Source organism: Bufo bufo, chromosome 1 (genome assembly GCF_905171765.1).
Source record: "Bufo bufo chromosome 1, aBufBuf1.1, whole genome shotgun sequence".
Classification (NCBI taxonomy): Eukaryota; Metazoa; Chordata; class Amphibia; order Anura; family Bufonidae; genus Bufo; species Bufo bufo.
The window spans coordinates 292,878,343-292,899,183 of NC_053389.1; positions in this window are offsets into that span (position 1 = coordinate 292,878,343).

The following is a 20,841-nucleotide window of genomic DNA, read 5'->3' on the forward strand; positions in this document are numbered from 1 at the left end:
TTTAAATTAAAAGAGTTAAATGTTGCAATAAAGCCCCCTATTAAGAATGGTGGAGAATAACTACCATAACTTAAGCCATAGCTAAAGAAACAAGCCTGGGGTGAAAAACAATAAGGGCCCCCCCATGACACTTGATGACTTTTACAGAAGAAACTGTATATTGTGGGGCACAGTGTAGGCTATATGTGTATAACATAAACATATTTCATATGAAAACTTACTATTACTTGGCTTGACCCTTGGGGATCTCGGACACCACTTGAACACTTGGCTGGGGGGCTCGGCGGAGCTGATGTGTTTTATCCTAATGAGAAAGATTTTATAATAAGGATTTGGAGAAGGGGCAGAGGGATAGCAGAGCAGGGACAGGCTGGTGCTGCTACTAGGGGGTCATACCATGGGGGAGTAATAAATCCCACCATAATGGGCCCCCCCCCCAGTAGAAATAATTCTCCTTATAATGTGACCGTGCAAAAAATACCCGCTTTTAATGCCCCCAGTTGAGCTAATCTCCCAAATAGTGCCCCATAATGTGCCAGTATAAAATACCCCTATATAGTTCCCCCAATAAATGCCTCCATAGTGCTCCTCTCCCCTCCTAGTGCCCCCCATAATGTACCAGTATAAAATGCCCCATATATAGTGCCCCAGTAGATGCCCTCAGTGTCCCCCATAATTTTTAAGTATAAAATACCCCTTCTCAGTGCCCCCGTAGATGACCCCATAGTACTCCTCTCCCACCTTCCCCATAGTACCCACCATAATGTGTCCCAGTATAAAATGCCCCTATACAGAGCCCCCATATAAAATAGCCATTCTTTGTGGCCTCAGTAGATGCCCCTATAGTGCCCACCAATAATGTGCCAGTAATAAGTGCCCCCAATGTGCCAGTAATAAGTGCCCCCATAGATGTTCCCCAATAATGTGCCAGTAAAATGTGCCCTCATAGAGGCCCCCCAATCATGTGCCAGTAATAAGAGCCCCCCACCATGTGCCAGTAGACAGAGCCCCCCCATATCATGTGCCAGTAGCCAGAGCCCCCCCATATCATGTGCCAGCAGCCAGAGCCCCCCCTATATCATGTGCCAGTAGCCAGAGCCCCCCTATATCATGTGTCAGTAGCCTAAGCCCCCCATCAACATGTGCCAGTAGCCATAGGCTCCCCCTATCATGTGCCAGTAGCCTGAGCCCCCCCATCAACATGTGCCCGTAGCCATAGGCTCCCCTATCATATGCCAGTAGCCATAGGGCCCCCCTATCATGTGCCAGTAGCCATAGGGCCCCCTATCATGTGCCAGTAGCCATAGGGCCCCCCTATCATGTCCCAGTAGCCATAGCCCCCCCGATCATGTGCCAGTAGCCAGAGCCCCCCATCATGTGCCAGCCCAGGAGCCACCAGTATTGACAACAGCAAAAAAAAAAACACTTATATTTACCTCCATGTCAGCGATGCGATGCAGGCCTCTTCCAGCCTCTGTCCCGCGCTGTACGGCTCAGGGCTCAGGCGGCCTCTGATAGGCTGCTGGCCTAGTGCCTGCAGCCTATCAGAGGAAGGGGGAGGGACACACCTCTCCCTCCCCTGCCCTGCTGCATAGCCATCTGTATCGCTGTCCTGAGGACGGCGATACAGATGACTGGAGATGAGCGCTTCCACAATGGAAGCGCTCATCTCCGTATGACACGTGTCCACATTCCTGCCTATAGTTAGTTACGTGCCGGCGTGCCGGCCCTGTTTACTAGAGCGGCGGCGCAGTATGAGGGGTGCCGCCGGCCACTTAACAAACATTTTTTTTTAAACCAAACGGTTCCGGCGCCCCCTGCTAAATTACGCCCTAGGTGGCTGCCTAGGTCGCCTTACAGGTGGCGCCGGCCCTGCGTGGGAGTGGCTGTAGCTACAAAAGTCTATGGCAGTAGCTCTCCTCACACCATTGCTCCCTAGGACAAGGGCAGTGAATGGAGGGCACACAATTTTTTTTATCAAGTTTGTATCTCACATCCCCCACATGTTCCAAAATCCGTCTCTTGAATTTTACCTACATACATCAAATTGCACGTGCATTTACATAGATATATTACACCCTCAGTATTGCACTTCGCAAAAAAATTGATATACCGTAGTATCCTGAAGTCATTGCTCCATGCCACATTTTGGGAGCTACCTTTATCCCATCATCCCCTTGGATAAAGTCTGGTATAAATACATGGCATTTTTTGCTTGCTTGCACTGCCACTGAGGAAGGGGAGTTACCCCGAAACACGTATGGCGGAAGTGTTTTAGCAAGCATTTATACCATCTGGAGACTTATGCTGTAAGCTATACCACTTACACAGCTTTTCTCTACTACATACGGACGCCCAAGAGAGCTCTCATCTTCTTATTTCAAGTGGAACGCACTGTGGAACGCGGAAGTTCCCCATTGGAGCACATCGTTTAACGCATAGTCCATTACCTCACTTCCTATACAAGTCGGTCAAGTGGTCACTATTTGATCACGTGAGACACCGCTGGGTCACTTGGGACGCCGCTGTATGATTGCGAGACCACACGGGACGCCGTGGTAGGTCCGGGCGGCAGATTAAGAAGTTGAACAAACACCGGCTAGTAAGTGGTAACGTACCAATGACTATTTATTCATGTTATATGGAATGTACCATTTGAACATCTAAACATTGACTCGGTTATCCAAACATTGACTTTGCGATTTGTGGTACCAACGGAACTGTACCCCATCAAGTCACATTACAGTGGTCATCTGACAGTGTACCCCATTTCCTATTGGGACGGATATTCAGATATCTACTTTTTTACACATTATATTGTATGGTGCTTATCTATGTGTATATTTTATAACATTTTATCACTTGACATTTTATATTAATAAACCATATATATCTGTTATTTCTGTCCATAATACTCAGATATTTGAGTACCCCTCCATTTTTTGATTATTGATTTTACGGAGTTAGGTGATTCCTGAGGAGTGCACCATATTCATAGGAGTGTGTAGGTGAGCCGCTATAGCCTTTATCCAGTCTTTGTATACCGTAGTATACCCTGTGTCCACCAGAATCTGAGAATTGAGATTCTCTAACAATGAATTGACAAGCTTTACAGTGGCCGCAATGAAAGGTACCAGTCTGTCTATTGGTTAGCCATGTCTCTTTTTTATCAGTCTCAAAATGGCTGTGAACCAAAGTATCTCTTAAATTGCGACCACGTCAATACATAATTGCTGGAGCATCTGGAATAAATCCAGAAATATCCAGATCGGTTTTCAGGAGTGACCAATATTTACCAAGTATATTTCTCACTTCCTGTTACAAGGAATCAAAAGTTCCAATAATATGTATAGTTTTGTCCTCTTGATGTCTGCTTTTTGGGGTTAATAACTTAGTTCTATCGCATTTCCTTGCAAATTCCCATGCCTGTATTCTGAGGAACTGTCCCTTTGGGATTCCCTTCTTTAGTGGAATAGGATGAAAACTCCCCCATTGCAAAAAAAACTGTTAGTAGAGGTATCTTTATGATGTAGGGATGTCTGAATAATATTATCTTTTTTTCATAGCTGAATATCTAGAAAAGCAATAGAATCTTTCTTTCTTTTGTTCTAATTCAGTGCCTCGACAAATAACTGAAAATCTCGTTTCTCACCTGACCACAGTATCAAAATATCATCGATATATCTTACCGACAATAAAATATGCGAGACCCAGTTGGCATATTGGTCAGAAAAAAGTAGTGTATCCTCCCACCAGAAGCAAGTTAGCATAAGTTGGGGCACAAGGATTCCCCATAGAGGTGCCCCTGAGCTGATGGTAGTACTTAGAGTCGAATACAAAATAGTTATGAGTCAAGATTAGGGTTGAGCGAACCAGAACTGTAAAGTTCGGGTTCGTACCGAACTTAAGGATTTTTGGATCCCAGACCCAAACCTGAACATTTCAGTAAAAGTTCGGGTTCGAGTTCGGTGTTTGGCTTTTTTATGGCGCTTTTTGAAAGGCTGCAGAGCAGCCAATCAACAAGAGTTTAACTCTGTGCCCTTAGAAGCCATCACAGCCATGCCTACTTATGGCATGGCTGTGATTGGCCAGGGCAGGATGTGACCCAGCCTCTATAAAAGCTGGAGTCACATAGCGCTGCACGTCACTCTGCTGTGCTTAGTGTAGGGATAGGATGCTGCTGCTGTGAGGGAGAGAATAGGAAAGAATCTTTAATACGTAGTGCTTGTTAACTCAGCAATCTACCTAGATTTAGTTTTTTGGGTGCAGTGCACAATCTTTTTACAAAAACTCACTGAAAAAAGTGGCCTAAACGGGTGAAAATGCTCCAAACTCATACACTGTGGCGTGTCTATAATCGGGGGAGCAATTCCTCCGCATGCGGTCCGGAGACAACGGCAATCCCCAGCAAAAAATGCGTACAATAGAGGATGCCGATGCGGACCGCATGCACCACAAGAACATCTTATACAAAATGATACATTGTGCAGATGAAAAAATATACATACACAATTCACTGCAAAAAATGCACCAAAATGATACGTAACTGACAATACTAGCCAATTCCCCAGGCCGATGTTAAAAGCTGAGAACTTTGCCAATATCTTCCAGTCAGGAACATATCGGAGCCCCTCATGCACCACGTCACGGTGTCTTAGCACGCATGGAGTCCTACCACTCAACTGCCCGTGGTGTGTGAACAGGGTCTGAACAGTGCAATTAACTCACAGCCAGACTCTCACATGCCTCCATAGTGGTATCACCAATGCATAGTGAGGTAAAATAAAGCTGTGAGCCGCACCTACAACAGACCATGTGACACAGAAGCCGCACCTACAACAGACCATGTGACACAGAAGCTGCACCTACAACAGACCATGTGACACAGAAGCTACCAGGTGCAAAAGAATGTTACCAACACAATGAAGTGGCACATTCCATACACATAAGGACAAAAACTCACTGAAAAAAGTGGCCTAAACGGGTGAAAATGCCCCAAACCCATACACTGTGGCGTGTCTATAATTGGGGGAGCAATTCCTCCGCATGCGGTCCGCAGACAACGGCAATTCTTTTGTCCTTATGTGTATGGAATGTGCCACTTTATTTTGTTGGTAACATTCTGGTGCGTGGCTGGGGGGATATAGAGGACACAGACGATACACCTCCCACAGAGGACAGCATTACGTTGCCTCTGGGCAGCCCGGCACACATGAGCGAATACATGCTGCAGTGTCTTCGCAACGACCGCCGAGTTGCCCACATTCTAACTTGTGCTGATTACTGGGTGGCCACGCTGCTGGATCCCCATTACAAGGACAACGTACCGTCCTTAATTCCGTCACTGGAGAGTGATCGTAAATGCGCAAGTACAAGCGCACGCTGGTAGACGCGCTGCTGGTGGCATTCCCACCTGACAACGGGGGCACAGTGGAAGCACAAGGCGAAGGCAGAGGAGGAGGAAGCACCTGGGGCACCACCAGCGCCTCAGAAGGCAGGGTTAGCATGGCTGAAATGTGGAAAAGCTTTGTCGGCACGCCACAACAACCAGCATTTCAGCATTTTAGCAACATGGTGGAGCAGTATGTGTGCACACGCCTACACCTACTGAATGACAGGTCTGCCCCCTTAAACTTCTGGGTCTCCAAATTGGGCACATGGCCTGAGCTTGCCCTTTACACCTTGGAGGTGCTGGCCTGCCCTGCAGCCAGTGTATTGTCTGAACGTGTGTTTAGCACGGCAGGGGGCGTTATCACAGACAAGCGCAGCCGCCTGTCCACAGCCAATGTGGACAATCTCATGTTCATTAAAATGAACCAGGCATGGATCCCACAGGACTTGTCCGTGCCTTGTGCAGAATAGACATGTATACCTGCCTTAACCATCCATTGTTATACTACAGCGCAATTGCTTATTGTTATATTTTGGATATTTCACACTCTTTTGGAGTGTACCCTAATTAAAAAAATAAAAAATAAATAAATAATAATTAAAACCAAAAAACAGTGTTGGCTACCTCGTCCTACTCCACCGCCTCTTCCATCTATACCGCTACGTCCACCGCCTCCTCAAACTCCTACTACATATGGACCTCCACCTCATAAATTAAGTTAATTTTTTTTAATTTGTACGTATTTTATTTAATGTCATTTCACTAATTTGTCTGTTACATTTTCTTGTGAAATTCACCAATTTTTGGGTGTGGTATACCACTGTTATACCTAGTAGACAGGTAAAAACATTTCACTAATTTGTCTGTTACATTTTCGAGTGAAATTCACCAATTTTTGGCTGTGAAATACCACTGCTATACCTAGTAGACAGGTAATAAAATTTCATTAATTTGTCTGTTACATATTCAGGTGAAATTCACAAATGTTTGGGTGTGATACCCCTGCTCTACCTAGTAGACAGGTAACATTTCACTAATTTGTCTGTTAAATATTTGGGTGTAATTCACCAAATTTTGGGTGTGATATACCACTGCTATACCTAGTAGACAGGTAAAAAGATTTCATTAATTTGTCTGTTACATAATTGGGTGAAATTCACAAATGTTTGGGTGTGATACCCCTGCTATACCTAGTAGACAAGTAACATTTCACTAATTTGTCTGTTACATATTCGGGTGAAATTCACCAATTTTTGGGTGTGATATACCCGGCTGTACCTAGTAGTCAGGAAAAAACATTTCACTAATTTGTCTGTTACATTTTTGGGTGAAATCCACCAATTTTTGGCTGTGATATACCACTGCTATACCTAGTAGACAGGTAAAAAAAATCATTAATTTGTCTGTTACATATATGGGTGAAATTCTCCAATTTTTGGCTGTGATATACCCCTGCTCTACCTATTAAATTTCACAAATTTTTCTGTTACTTTCTTGGGTGACATTTTACTATTTTTGCCATGAATAAACCCCTGATCTGCATAAGTGACAGGGACCGAAATTTTTAAAAATCATCTGTTCCATTGGTGGGTGACATTAACCCATTTCTGGTGATGAAAAACCCCTGCTCTGCTTAGGTGACAGGGAATTAAATTTGTAAAATTTGTCTTTAATTGGCCCTTTCATTCGATCCTTCTGCTGTAATAATTTGTCCTATATTTCAGCTCGATCACATTGCAGCGATTGACCTCTCCGGCGTGGAACCCTGATTCCCCGTTAACCGTGATCAACATGGTAGGCGCAGAAAAGAACATCGAAAGTTGATAGAGCAGATATCCAATTGGATCGTGGACATCACGGGGACGTGCGACATGGTGAAGCAGCATGTGTGCACACGCCTACACGTACTGACTGATGGGTCTGCCCCCTTCAACTTCTGGGTCTACAAATTGGGCATATGGCCTGAGCTTGCCCTTTACGCCTTGGAGGTGCTGGCCTGCCCTGAAGCCAGTGTATTTTCTGAATGTTTGTTTAGCATGGCTGGAGGGGGTTCTAACAAGTTATATTTCCTAATGTATTTTCCCAAACAATTTTTTTTTTACCAAAAACCAGTGTTGGCTACCTCCTCCTCCTCTACCGCCGCTTCCACCTACACCGCCACATCCACCGCCTCCTCAACCTCCTACTCCATATGGACCTTGTCCTCCAAGAGCAAGATTATTATTTTTTATTTTTACATATTTTATGTTATTTGAAATCATTTCCCTATCCACATTTGTTTGCAGAGCACTTGCCATGTTCTTAACCACATTTTGCAGCCCTCTAGCCCTTTCTATGACATTTTTACAGCCATTTTAGTGCTCAAAGGTTCGGGTCCCCATTGACTTCAATGGTGTTCGTGTTTGGGGTCAAGTTCGGGTCAAGTTCTGTTCCCGAACTCTAACTTTTTTGTGAAGTTCGGTCGAACCCGTCAAACCCAAACATCCAGGTGTCCTCTCAACTGTAGTCAAGATGATAAATGGACCCTTGCCTCTCTCTCTATCATTTTCTTCGATCAACTGGGCAAGATCCTCTACACCCTGAAGATCCTCGAGTTCTATTCCCAATTCTACTTTACTCAATTCTATTTTATGCTTTGTTTGTTTGAACATTTGGTATGTGATGCAGATGCATTATATTTGGTCCCAAATATGTGGCGATTGTCTTTTTTTATGGCATTGAGATTTATCATTATCATTTGGTATTACTACAAGAATATATTTCTGATTTGCACACATATTATTGCCTCAATTTCTGTATTGTTTGTTTTTTGGAGTCTTTTTATTATAAAGTCAGGTCCATAAATATCGGGACATCGACACAATTCTAACATTTTTGGCTCTATACACCACCACAATGGATTTGAAATGAAACAAACAAGATGTGCTTTAACTGCAGACTGCCAGCTTTAATTTGAGGGTATTTACATCCAAATCAGGTGAACAGTGTAGGAATTACAACAGTTTGCATATGTGCCTCCCACTTGTTAACCCCTTAAGGACTTAGGATGTACCGGTACGCCATGTTTGCCGAGTCCTTAAGGACTCAGGACGTACCGGTACGTCCTAAGTTTAAAAGTACATTGCGGCGCGGCGGGGGTTAATAGGAACAGGATGCCCGCTGAAATCATTCAGCGGGCATCCTGTCACAACGCCGGGGGGGGGGGTCATGTGACCCCCCGTATCGGCGATCGCCGCAAATCGCAGGTCAATTCAGACCTGCGGTTTGAGGCTTTTCCCTGCGGATGCAGCGGCGTCGGGCGGTGCCATCGGGTCCCCATGCGGCTGTGGAAGGGACCCGATGGCATGGAAGGCAGCGCGATGTCTAAGGAAGACATTGCGCTGCCTTCCGGTGACGAGCCTGTGAGATCCAGCCCCCTGGATCTCACAGGCCGTAAGCTGTATGAGTAATACACACAGTATTACTCATACAGGCAATGCATTCCAATAGAGAAGTATTGGAATGCATCGTAAAGGATTAGACCCCCAAAAGTTCAAGTCCCAAAGTGGGACAAAAAAAATGTGAAAAAAAGTTGAAAAAATAAAGTTTCCCCCCCAAAATTAAAAGTTTCAAGTAAAAATAAACAAAAACATCATTTTCCCCAACTAAAGTTTAAAAAAAATGGCAAAAAAATAGGGGGAAAAAAAGTATACATATTAGGTATCTCCGCGTCCGTATCGACCGGCTTTATGAACATATCACATGACCTAACCCCTCAGATGAACACCGTAAAAAATAAAAACTGTGCTAAATAAACAATTTTTTTGTCACCTTACATCACAAAAAGTACAACAGCAAGCGATCAAAAAGGCATTTGCCCACCAAAATAGTACCAATCTAACCATCACCTCATCCCGCAAAAAATTTGCCCCTACCTGAGACAATTGCCCAAAAAATAAAAAAACTATGGCTCAGAATATGGAGACACTAAAACATCATTTTTTTTTGTTTTAAAAAAGCTGTTATTGTGTAAAACTTACATAAATAAAAAAAAAAGTATACATATTTGGTATCGCCGCGTTCATATCGACCGGCTCTATAAAAATATCACATGACCTAACCCATCAGATGAACACCGTAAAACATTTAAAAAAAATTTTTTGTCACCTTACATCACAAAAAGTGTAATAGCAAGCGATCAAAAAAAGTCACACGCAGCCCAAAATAGTGCCAATTAAACCGTCATCTCATCCCACAAAAATAGTACCCTACCCAAGGTAATCGCCCAAAAACTGAAAAAATTATGTTTCTCAGACTATGGAAACACTAAAGCATGATTTTTTTTGCTTCAAAAAAGAAATCATTGTGTAAAACTTACATAAATAAAAAAAAGTATACATATTAGGTATCGCCGCATCCGTGACAACTTGGTCTATAAAAATATCACATGATCTAACCTGTCAGATAAATGTTGTAAATAACAAAAAATAAAAACGGTGCCAAAACAGCTATTTCTTGTTATCTTGCCTCACAAAAAGTGTAATATAGAGAAACCAAAAATCATATGTACCCTAAACTAGCACCAACAATACTGCCACCCTATCCCGTAGTTTCTAAAATGGGGCCACTTTTTTGGAGTTTCTACTCTAGGGGTGCATCAGGGGTGCTTTAAATGGGACATGGTGTAAAAAAAAACAGTCTAGTAAAATCTGCCTTCCAAAAACCGTATGGCATTCCTTTCCTTCTGCACCCTGCTGTGTGCCGGTACAGCTGTTTACGACCACATATGGGGTGTTTCTGTAAACTACAGAATCAGGGCCATAAATATTGAGTTCTGTTTGGCTGTTAACCCTTGCTTTGTTACTGGGAAAATAGGATTAAAATGGAAAATTTGACAAAAAAGTGAAATTTTGAAATTGTATTTCTATATTCCATTAATTCTTGTGGAACACCTAAAGGGTTAACAAATTTCAAGATTTGCTTCTAAACTTCTAAGCATTGTAACATCCCCAAAAAATAAAAGATCATTCCCAAGATGATCCAAACATGAAGTAGACATATGGGGAATGTAAAGTAAAAAAATATTTTTGGAGGTATTACTATGCATTATAGAAGTAGAGAAATTGAAACTTGGAAATCTGCAATTTTTTACAAATTTTTGGTAAATTTGGTATTTTTTTTTATAAATAAAAATGATTTTTTTTTCACTTCATTTTACCAGTGTCATGAAGTACAATATGTGACGGAAAAAAAATCTCAGAATGGCCTGGATAAGTCAAAGCGTTTTTAGATTTGCAAAAAATGTAAGTCCGTAAGGTGAAATTGGGCCGAGTCCTTAAGGGGTTAACCCCTTAAGGACCGGGCTCATTTTCACCTTAAGGACCAGGCCATTTTTTGGAAATCTGACCAGTGTCACTTTAAGTGCTAATAACTTTAAAACGCTTTGACTTATCAAGGCCATTCTGAGATTGTTTTTTCGTCACATATTGTACTTCATGACACTGGTAAAATGAAGTCCAAAAAATTATTTTTTTTGCAAAAAAAAATACCTAATTTACCAAAAATTTGGAAAAATTTGCAAATTTCAAAGTTTCAGTTTCTCTACTTCTGTAATACATAGTAATACCCCAAAAAATTGTGATGACTTTACATTCCCCATATGTCTACTTCATGCTTGAATTGTTTTGGGAATGATATTTTATTTTTTGGGGATGTTATAAGGCTTAGAAGTTTAGAAGCAAATCTTGAAATTTTTCCGAAATTTACAAAAACTCAATTTTTAGGGACCAGTTCAGGTTTGAAGTCACTTTGCGATGCTTACATAATAGAAACCACCCAAAAATGACCCCATCTAAGAAACTACACCCCTCAAGGTATTCAAAACTGATTTTGCATACATTGTTAACCCTTTAGGTGTTGCACAAGAGTTATTGGCAAATGGGGAGGAAATTTGAGAATTTGATTTTTTTGTCTAATTTTTCATTTTAACCCATTTTTTCCACTAACAAAGCAAGGGTTAACAGCCAAACAAGACTGTATCTTTATTGCCCTGACTCTGCTGTTTACAGAAATACCCAATATGTGGCCGTAAACTACTGTACGGCCTCACAGCGGGGCGTAGAGTGAAAGGTGCGCCGTTTGGTTTTTGGAAGGCTGATTTTTATGGACTGGTTTATTTACACCATGTCCCATTTGAAGCCCCCTGATGCACCCCTAGAGGAGAAACTCCCTAAAAGTGACCCCATCTAAGAAATTACACCCCTCAAGGTATTCAAAACTGATTTTACATACGTCGTTAACCCTTTAGGTGTTGCACAAGAGTTATTGGCAAATGGAGATGAAATTTGAGAATTTCATTTTTTTGCCTAATTTTCAATTTTAACCCATTTTTTTCACTAACAAAGCAAGGGTTAACAGCCAAACAAAACTGTATCTTTATTGCCCTGACTCTGCTGTTCACAGAAACACCCCATATGTGGCTGTAAACTACTGTACGGCCACACAGCGGGGCGTAGAGTGAAAGGTGCGTCGACTGTTTTTTTGACACCATGTCCCATTTGAAGCCCCCCTGATGCACCCCTAGAGTAGAAACTCCATAAAAGTGACCCCATCTAAGAAACTACACCCCTCAAGGTATTCAAAACTGATTTTACAAACTTTGTTAACCCTTTAGGTGTTGCACAAGATTTAATGGAAAATAGAGACACAATTTCAAAATTTCACATTTTTGGCAGATTTTCCATTTTAATATTTTTTTTCTAGTTACAAAGCAAGGGTTAACAGCCAAACAAAACTCATTATTTATGGCCCTGATTCTGTAGTTTACAGAAACACCCCATATGTGGTCGTAAACCGCTGTACGGGCACACGGCAGGGCGCAGAAGGAAAGGAATGCCATACGGTTTTTGGAAGGCAGGTTTTGCTGGACTGTTTTTTTGACACCATGTCCCATTTGAAGCCCCCCTGATGCACCACTAGAGTAGAAACTCCAGAAAAGTGACCCCATTTTAGAAACTACGGGATAGGGTGGCAGTATTGTTGGTACTAGTTTAGGGTACATATGATTTTTGGTTGCTCTATATTACACTTTTTGTGCGGCAAGGTAACAAGAATTAGCTTTTTTGGCACCGTTTTTTTTTTTTGTTATTTACAACATTCATCTGACAGGTTAGATCATGTGGTAATTTCATAGAGCAGGTTGTCACGGACGCGGCGATACCTAATATGTATTACATTTTTTTAATTTATGTAAGTTTTACCCAATGATTTCATTTTTAAAACAAAAAAAAGTTTTAGTGTCTCCATAGTCTAAGAGTCATAGTTTTTTCAGTTTTTGGGCGATTATCTTAAGTAGGGTCTCATTTTTTGCGGGAGGAGATGACGGTTTGATTGGCACTATTTTGGGGTGCATATGACTTTTGATCGCTTGCTATTACACTTTTTGTGACGTAAGATGACAAAAAATTGCTTTTTTTACACAGTTTTTTTTTTTTTTTTTTTACGGTGGTCACCTGAGGGGTTAGGTCATGTGATATTTTTATAGAGTCGGTCGATACGGACGCGGCAATACCTAATATGTATACTTTTTTTTTATTTATGTAAGTTTTACACAATGATTTCATTTTTGAAACAAAAAAAATTGTTTTAGTGTCTCCATAATCTAAGAGCCATAGTTTTTTCAGTTTTTGGGTGATTATCTTAAGTAGGGTCTCATTTTTTGCGGGATGAGATGACAATTTGATTGTTACAATTTTGGCGTACATGCGACTTTTTTGATCACTTTTATTACCTTTTTTTGGGAAGTAAGGTGAGCAAAATTTCAATTTCATCATAGTTTTTTATTTTTTATTTTTATGGCGTTCACCGTTCGGGTAAAGTAACATGACCGTTTTATAGATCAGGTCGTTACGGACGCGGCGATACCAAACATGTGTAGGGAATGTTATTTTTTTAATTTTTAATCAGTGATAAATGTGTTTTTTGATTTTTACATTTTTTTCACTTTTTTTCACTTTTTTTTTTACCCAGACCCACTTGGTTCTTGAAGATCCAGTGGGTCTGATGTCTGTATAATACAGTACAGTACAATATATATTGTTCTGTACTGTATTTTACTTACACTGAACAGATCTATGCTTTCAGCACAGATCTGTTCAGCACCATGGACAGCAGGACGCCTGAGAGGCGTCCTGTTGCCATGGGAACCTTCCCCGTCGGCTCAGAACTGCGCAGACGGGGAAGGGTAAGGATGGGATCTGGCGGGGGGCTGTCTGGGAGCTCTCTCCCTCTCCATCGGGGGGCTGCAAAGGCACAGCAGCCCCCCGATCGGAGAGGGAGGGAGCTCCCTCTTACTGTTAACTTTTTCCATACAGCGGTCCGTACGGACCGCTGTATGGAAAGGGTTAAACGGCTGACATCGCATCACCGATGTCAGCCGTTTATACCAGGGTGCCAGCAATGTGCTGGCACCCTGGTATACCCACTCTACACCAACGATTATTCAATGGGAGGCGGGCGGGGGATCGCGATCCCGCCTGCCGCACCGCCCGCCTCCCGCACCGCCCCCACCGCCCGCAACACCCCCCCTGCACCTCCCACCAGGCTAAAATCATTCAGAGGTGCAGGGGGGGTGATAAAAATATATTTTCGGCACACTAAAGTTTCTGATCGCCGCGGTCAGGGACCGCAGCGATCAGAAACTGCAGAAAGCGCAACAAACCGCAGGTCTGAATTGACCTGCGGTTTGTTGCGATCGCGGACATGGGGGGGTCACGGGACCCCCCCGCGCATTTAGCCGAGGTGCCTGCTCAATGATTTGAGCAGGCACCTTGTTCCGATCACAGCTGGCCGGGCGGCAGTGATCGGAACAACACATGACGTACCGGTACGTCATGTGTCCTTAAGGACTCGGGAAACATGCCGTACCGATACGTCATGTGTCCTTAAGGGGTTAAGGGACCAAAAGTAATGGGACACAATAATAATCATAAATCAAACTTTCACTTTTTAATACTTGGTTGCAAATCCTTTGCAGTCAATTACAGCCTGAAGTCTGAAACACATAGACATCACCAGACGCTGGGTTTCATCCCTGGTGATGCTCTGCCAGGCCTCTACTTGAACTGTCTTCAGTTCCTGCTTGTTCTTGGGGCATTTTCCTTTCAGTTTTGTCTTCAGCAAGTGAAATGCATGCTCAATCGGATTCAGGTCAGGTGATTGACTTGGCCATTGCATAACATTCAACTTCTTTCCCTTAAAGGAACAACTGAGAAGCCAATTGTCCCATTACTTTTGTTTCCTTAACAAGTGGGAGGCACATATGCAAACTGTTGTAATTCCTACACCGTTCGCCTGATTTGGATGTAAATACCCTCAAATTAAAGCTGACAGTCTGCAGTTAAAACACATCTTGTTTGTTTCATTTTAAATCTATTGTTGTGGTGTATAGAGCCAAAAATGTTAGAATTGTGTCGATGTCCCATTATTTAAGGACCTGACTGTATGTGGTCCCCTGATGATCTGACCCCAGAGCAAAGTTCAATGAAACGCGTCGTGACAAAGTTTGCATTTCTGGGACATATGGTATGTGCTCCTTTTTTTTCCCCCACCGGTGATCAAAACCTGGACGCCACTGGTTTACTTGGGAGCATATATGTATTATATGGGATTTTTTGGGTTGTAACTTTATTATTTTCTGATATATGCATTGACTTATGACATTACTATTGGACTGTAGTCATACTAGGTCTCTTCTCGGGTGGCGGTATCTATCCCTTGTCAGGGACATAAAGGGCCTATCAGGAGGTTCCTGACACGGGATTGCCCCTATCGGGGCGGCCATTCTGTTTTGCCAAACAGGGCCTATAGTTTGATAGGGCAAGTGTGAGTGTGGGTCAATTTTCCTTTCCTTGTCCTGCCCAGCCTCATTGTTAATTGCTTTTTTAATTAATTTGTAATGATCATCAGTAAAGGTTATGATTTACACGGGTGAAGGTACTCTCTGGTTACATGCTTTCCTTATTAGAGCTTCAATGCAAGTCTATGGGAACGAATAAGCAGTTTTTCCCAGACATAAATAGCAGAAGTAAACCAGACAGTCAAAAGGTCTGTGTGTCTCTTTTCCCCTCTTTGCATAGATAGAAAGTGAAAAGTCTCAGTATTAGCTGGCTCTGCATTAACCCTTTCCACAGTGCAGCTATAGTGTCATAACATTGAAATTGAACAGGATATATTTACAATAAGCATATGCAGTTCTACAATATGAAGCATAAATCACAGTGCAAGTTAACTCTTCAAAGTTCTATAAAGTAGGGAGTTAATGGATTGCATAGTAGCAACAGGGGCAAATGTCACAAATATCCATAGTCCAAAGTATCCTTGCTCCAGGGCACTACAACTGCTGTCTCCATTGCTCCAGTCTTGGTACTCTTAGAGTGTGTGTGTGCTCACCAGTGACTTCTTAAAGGGACAGTACTTGCACCTGAAAATCCTTCCCTGGCCAATGGCTGAGGATCCATGGGTAAATAAGCCACTCTCTCCAGGCAGAGGGTGCCTGAGCTTAAGGTTCCCTGTAACCAGAACAGGTGTTTGGAAGACTTATGCTTCAGCAGTTCCCTTGCGTTATCCAGTCTGTGTTCCTTTCTGTCTTCCTGCCGTTGTCACGAGGGTGTCAAGAGCCACGTCTGACTCCGTTATACCCGGGGTCAGGAAGTCGCAGCGGGTGGCTGCGCGTTCGATGTACAAAGACAGTGCTGTTTTGTAATGGTAGCTTTCTGGGTTTGCATTGCAATCCTTTTTGGCTCACTCAGGGATCCGTAGCTTCTCCTCCTCAGCTGTTTCTTGTCCAGCAATCCCAACCTCCTTATATTCCCATCTCCCACTTCTCTGGTTGCCAGATATAGAGCTTCCTGCCTGGACTTCTATACTGACCCACTGGAGCTGTGTAGCTGTGTTCCCTGGTTGTTGTTCCAGAACGTTACCCTCCGGATCCCTGTTGGGCCTTGGTGGTCTGCTGTTGTCGCCCACCTGGGATTATATGTTTGTCTGTATTGTCTGTCCTCTCCTTGGTGTTTTCCTCTTAGTGTCAGTGGTGCGGACTAGTGATCCCACCACCCCGTTCACTACACAGGGCTCATCTTAGGGAAAGCCAGGGTTTAGGCACGTGATCGGCGTACGGGTGAGGAACCCGTCTAGGGACGTCAGGGCAGTCAGGTGCCAGCCGCAAGGTCAGGGGTCACCACCTTTCCCTCTCCCTTGGACAAGGCCTTCTCATTTCCCTCCCTTTGCGTGACGCCGGTCATTACATTATATCTGGCCCTTATTTTGTGTAGGTAAAAAAATAAATCGTCGGTCCTCCAACAACTGCAGCAATTGCAACAGACCACAAGCCCAGCGGTTGCTACAGGTAACCAGGTTGTTGCAGAACCCAAGGTTGCTCTTCCTGACAGATTTTCTGGGGGAAGGGACAAATTTGTGACGTTCCGTGAGGCCTGTAAATTATATTTTAAACTGCGCCCTTACTCCTCTGGTAATGAAGAACAGCGGGTGGGGGTTGTTATTTCCCTGCTTCAGGGGGACCCGCAATCCTGGGCGTTCTCTTTACCCACTGATTCCCAGGCTCTCCGGTCAGTGGATGAATTTTTTGGGGCCTTGGGTCTCATATATGACGACCCTGACCGAGTCACACTGGCTGAATCAAAATTACGGAGACTCCTACAGGGAGAGCGGCCAGTAGAGGAGTATTGCGCAGAGTTCCGTAGGTGGGCTACGGATACCCAGTGGAACGACCCGGCTCTCAGGAGTCAGTTCTGCTCTAGGTTATCCGAAAGGATTAAGGATGCGCTTGCGCTGTATGAGACTCCCTTTTCCCTTGATGCGGTGATGTCCCTTTCTATCAGAATAGATAGACGTCTTAGGGACAGATTGAAAAATCCGGAGCAATTGGTAACCCCTCTCAAGCAGCACTTAGTCTGTACGGACTTAGACGAGCCTATGCAGCTAGGAGGAACTACTCGTCAGGTCCATCCTCCTGAGGCATGCCGTAGGCGTGGGGTTTGTTTTTTCTGTGGGCAGAGGGGTCATTTTATTAATGTCTGTCCTTCCTTCCTCAAAAACAAAAGACCGTCGGAAAACTACTAACCCCAGGCTGTGTGGAGGATGTCAGCCGGGGGGTATACGTTTCCTCCATATGAACATCGCAATTTGTGTTGCCAGAGGTTGTTGTTTTTGGCATTAAGACAGAGACTATTTATTTTTTTCTAGACAGTGGAGAAGGAGTAAATTTGATAGATGCCCATTTTGCCCACACTATGGGTTTGTCTCTCTGTACGCTACAGAGACCTATTCCCATATTCGCTAATGATTCTGCTCCTCTATCTCAGAGAAACCTCACTCACATTGTCCATAACTTACACCTTCGGGTAGGGGACCACCATAACGAGTTGCTTTCATGTTATGTTCTGGAGGAGCTTCCCACTCCGGTGGTGTTGGGTCTTCCCTGGTTGGTAGCGGACAATCCAGTGGTGGATTGGCAGGCCAGGGAGATATTGGAGTGGATTGAGCAGTGCAGAGAAAATATCTTAAATAGCAATTGCTTAGTCGCCTCCATAGCTACCCTACCCACATTTGTTTCGGACTTTGAGGACGTTTTTTCTGAAAAGGTTTGTCAGAAGTTACCACCTCACCGTCCTTATGATTGCCCGGTTAACCTGATTCCCGGTGCAAAATTACCCAAGACCAGGTTATATAATCTTTCGGGTCCAGAGAGACAAGCCATGAAAGATTATATCTCCGAGAGCTTGGCTAAGGGACACATCAGACCCTCTTCTTCACCCGTGGCTGCAGGGTTTTTCTTCGTTAAAAAGAAAGATGGGGGCCTGCGTCCTTGCCTAAATTTTCACGAATTAAACCGGATAACCATCCGAGACCCATACCCTCTTCCTTTCATTCCTGACCTGTTTAATCAGATTGCGGGTGCTAGGTGGTTCTCCAAACTTGATCTTAGGGGGGCCTACAATCTGATTCGTATCAAGGAAGGGGATGAGTGGAAGACAGCTTTTAACACCCCTGAGGGGCATTATGAAAATCTAGTCATGCCTTTCGGTCTGATCAATGCTCCTGCTGTCTTCCAACATTTCGTTAATGACATTTTTAGTCATCTTATCGGCAGGTTTGTGGTGATATACCTAGATGATATTTTAATTTATTCGTCGGATCTGAAAACACATGAGGTGCATGTCAAACAGGTACTGCAGGTCCTACGGACGAATAAATTATATGCTAAAATTGAAAAGTGTGTTTTCGCCGTTCAGGAAATACAGTTCCTAGGGTATTTATTATCTGCTTCAGGTTTCCGTATGGATCCTAGGAAGGTCCAGGCAATTTTAGATTGGGATCTTCCTGAGAACCTCAAAGCACTGCAACGGTTCTTGGGCTTCGCAAATTTCTATAGAAAATTCATAAAAAATTATTCGCTCATTGTAAAACCCCTTACTGACATGACTAGGAAGGGGACTGATTTTTCTAAATGGTCTGACGCCGCTAAAATTGCTTTTTCCTCTCTAAAAGAGAGGTTTACCTCGGCACCTATACTAATCCAACCTGATGTCTCCCAGCCTTTTATTGTTGAAGTAGATGCGTCAGAGGTGGGAGTGGGGGCTGTGCTGTCTCAGGGTCCGTCTCCTAGCAAATGGCGTCCTTTGTGCTTTCTTTTCTAAAAAACTATCTGCAGCAGAGAAGAACTATGATATTGGCAATAGGGAACTATTAGCTATTAAACTAGCGTTTGAAGAATGGCGTCACTTTTTAGAGGGGGCAATCCACCCCGTCACTGTGATTACGGACCACAAAAACCTTCTGTACCTCGAATCAGCTAAGCGTCTCACCCCTAGACAAGCTAGGTGGTCTCTATTTTTTACCAGGTTTAACTTTGTTATTACCTATCGTCCTGGGGCAAAAAAAAAAAAGGCAGATGCATTATCTAGTTGTTTCCCTGGAGGGGGTAATGTGAGTGATCCGGTATCCATTCTACAAAGAGGAGTGGTTGTTTCTGCGGTACACTCTGTTCTGGAGGGGAAGGTGTTAGAGGCCCAGGGGGACGCCTCGGTCTCTTGCCCCTCAGAGAAATTGTTTGTACCGTTGAACCTGCGTCTCGAATTATTAAAGGAACATCATAATTCGGCACTTGCTGGGCACCCGGGTAGTAAAGCAACCTTGGAGCTATTGTCTCGTCGTTTTTGGTGACCAAGGTTGCGTCAGGATGTAATGGATTTTGTGTCTTCTTGTTCTACTTGTGCGCGCGCGAATGTCTCTCATACACGTCCTGCAGGGTCTTTATTGCCACTTGTCATTCCCAATAGGCCATGGACACATCTGTCAATGGATTTTATCACTGACTTACCTTTGTCTGCGGGTAAAACAGTTATCTTGGTAGTAGTGGACAGGTTTAGCAAAATGGTACACTTCATTGCGTTACCTGCACTACCTAATGCTAAGACTCTTGCTCAGGTATTCATCAGTGAAATCGTGAAGCTTCACGGGGTCCCTTCCGATGTTGTTTCGGATCGGGGAACCCAGTTTATTTCTAAATTTTGGAAAGCTTTTTGTTCCCGTTTGGGGGTACACTTGTCCTTTTCCTCAGCTTTCCATCCTCAGTCGAATGGACAGACTGAGCGTACCAACCAAAACCTTGAGACATATCTAAGATGTTTTGTGTCTGAAAACCAAGAGGTGTGGTCATTATATTTACCGTTAGCCGAGTTTGCCATAAATAATCGCCGTCAGGAATCTACTGGCAAGTCACCATTTCTTGGTGCATATGGTTTTCATCCCCAATTCTGTACTTTCAAAGAGGGGGGTCTTCTGGGGTTCCCGAAGAGGAACGGTTTTCGTCGTCTCTTTCATCTGTATGGCAGAAAGTGCAAGCTAATTTGAAAAATATGGGAGGTAAATATAAATGCATGGCTGATAAAAAACGGTCGCCAGGTCCGGACCTAGGAGTGAATGACTATGTGTGGTTATCTACTAGGAATATTAAATTAAAGGTTCCCTCTTGGAAACTGGGTCCTAAGTTTATTGGTCCTTACAAAATAGTAGCCATCATTAACCCCGTGGCTTTTCGCCTGGAGCTACCTCAGACTTTTAAAATTCATAACGTCTTCCATAAATCGTTACTCAAAAAGTATGTTCCACCTCTAGAACCATCACCGCTGCCACCCCTCCCTGTTGTGGATGGTAATCTAGAGTTTCAAATATCCAAAATTGTTGATTCTCGTCGGGTCAGCCTTTCTCTTCAATATCTGGTGCATTGGAGGGGTTACGGTCCCGAGGAAAGAATGTGGGTTCCAGCGTCTGAAGTAAACGCCGACAGGTTAGTTTCGGGTTTTTCATGCCTCTCATCCTGAGAGACCTAGTCCTGAGTGTCCGGAGGCCCCTCGTGGAAGGGGGGGTACTGTCACGAGGGTGTCAAGTGC